The sequence below is a fragment of the Penaeus chinensis genome, chromosome 28 (assembly GCF_019202785.1).
Source record: "Penaeus chinensis breed Huanghai No. 1 chromosome 28, ASM1920278v2, whole genome shotgun sequence".
Classification (NCBI taxonomy): domain Eukaryota; kingdom Metazoa; phylum Arthropoda; class Malacostraca; order Decapoda; family Penaeidae; genus Penaeus; species Penaeus chinensis.
Window position 1 is genome coordinate 13,852,022 of NC_061846.1, and position 2,686 is coordinate 13,854,707.

Here is a 2,686-nt window from a genome sequence, read left to right on the forward strand (position 1 = left end):
ATTGCAACGGGGGAGACATTTGGTTTATCGTGGCTACTGAATTAAATAAATGTATTAATACAATGGCTTTATTTTGTCTTTTTTTTTTTCAAATGACATTTTTCTATTGATAATCTAAAGGATCAAGGGAAGGATACGGATGGATAATAACTTTGCTATACTAAAGAATGGGCTACATCAAACACTTCCGAAAGATGCAAGTTCTGTAAGTAATCTCTAACCATAATCAGACTGCTTGAAATTTACCATGCCGCTCGGTCGACCCTGCTTGAGTTGAACTTCTCTCATACACAGACTGACACACACTTACACTTACACAACACAGCACTCAGACGCCTTCTACTGCCTCGCATGTACATGGGTTCTGACACGGTAAACGTTAACCAGGGAATAATAATTTAAAAAAAAATGAAAAATAAAAAAAAAATAAAAAAAAAAACTCGAGGCCGTGAGAAGACCTTGAGGAGTTACAATATCACTACAACGGATTAATTTTGGTGTTTAATGAACATGCCATCTGTACGTTTGTCCAACGCTTTGTAATAAATAAGAAGTGAATGATTCTTTGCTTTCCTGGGGTTGGGGGGCGGCAGGATGGACGGGATCGCAGGGGGCCAACCGCCTGCATTCAGCAGTATAGTAAGGTTATATCTTCATTATGTTATTATATTATATTACCGAAAAATACAGTTTTTAACCCAATGCCGACGGGCATGACGTGTACTACGTGCTATGCCCACTGTGAATCTTTCTTTCTTTGGTGGATTTCTTGGCTATCAACCAGCGGCATGTGGCCAAGGTTATTTAGCCAATGGATCCTATTTCTTCTATCAATCTAAATAAGGTCATAAAGTTTTGTCTCCCTTAGAAAATCGATTACTTTATGTATTATTTTTTCATTGTTTGATAAAATGTTTGATATTGTGAAAGGTAGGTTTTTAATTCTGAAATATTTTTTTAGTGTTTGTCTATTGGCATTGTATTTTGTGCAAGTTATGAAAAGGTGAGCTGTTGTGATGTGATTTGTGCAATGAGGGAACTGTGGTGGAAATCTTCTCTCAACACATGGAGTGAGGTGGGTGAGTCTCGTGGCATTGACTCTCAGTCGTACCAACACCACCTCCTCTCTTCGGTTTTTCCTTTGGGATGTGTTCCACGTTTCTATTGTGTTTTTATGTTTATTGTGTATGTTGAGGTTGGTCCACTCACTTTGCCACAGGAGATGTATTTTTGCTTTATAAGAGACACAAAACACCTGAGATCTGTATGAACTATGGTAGTGTCCATTGCCAGTTGACCCGGCTAGTTTGTCAGCCTGTCCATTACCATGGATACCAGAGTGACCTGGTACCCATATTAGCTTGATTGTTTTGTTGGCACCATGTAACTTACGAATGATATTACCCAGCAGTTCATTTTTTGGGATTTCTAAGGATTTAATAGCTTTAAGTGAACTTAATGAATCGAATAAAAATAACTATTCTATCGTGGGTCGTCGATAGTGCAAAATCAATGGCTTTTTCAATGGCAAAAAGTTCAGCAAGAAAAATCGATGTATGATTCGGCAGTCTAAACTTAGTTCACATTCAGTCGACCATACACCCGCACCCACACACTCACCTGTCTTGGAGCCGATGTTTAATAAGGATCTCTCTTAACCTCTGGCGTACCTCACCCTCCGGCGCCATGGCCTTGGTTGATGGAAGACAGGCTTCCATAATAGAAAAAAAATGGGTGTTTCCCATGGCTCTATATTTGACTTAACCAGGGTATCGATGGTAGAGAGATCTATACCGACTTTCTCGACGAGGTCGTGGAGTCTCGTGGCAAAGGGCCTAATGCCTCCATTGCCATTAGGGTGGCTCGGGTCTCGAGCCACCTTAGCGGAATAGGTCAGTGCTTACTGGCCGCGTCTGTGTCGGAGGGGAGGTACTCCTGACTCCACCTCAAGACGCTCGATCCGAGTACATTATAGGGCTCCAAGACACACACGCAACAAAAATGTCCGAAAAAGTGACATTGTCGGAAAAAAAAAGTTTGACAGAGAAAGTTCTGTCAGAAATGAAATTTTTAATAAAACAAGGCAAGTTTCCGCGTAATCCGAAAGCATAAAGTTTTCTGAGTAGGCCATATCGCCATGTCATGTCGTAGGCTTTTTCTATATTTAAAAATACTGAGATCAAAAAATCTTTTTTGGCAATTGCCTCTTGAATATGACTGTCCAGCTTTACTAGTTGATCGAGAGTTTGGCGTCCCTTTCGGAAACCGCACTGCTCGTCAACTAGTAAATTACTGGAATTTAAAAAATGCAATAGCCTACTGTTAACAATTCGTGCATAAGCAACTTGTCAACGCAATTGTGCGGTAGGAGATGGCAAATCTGGGATTACCCCCTCCTTTCAATATGGGAATGATGTGGGCGAAGTGCCATGAGTTTGGAAAAGTGTGGCTTTTCCAAATTTCATTGTACACTTCTAGCAACTTAATCATGTCATCATGATTAAGATGCTTCATCATCTCATATCGAATCTCATTGGGGCCTGGGGATGTTCCTCTACAGGCCTCTAGGGCTCGGACAATCTCATCCATTGTAAGATCTTTATTGTAATCAAAGTAATCTCCTGTGGCAAAGTGAATTGGTTGCAGCTCAGCCGCTTCCTTGATGGGCAGGAATGCGTGATGATAG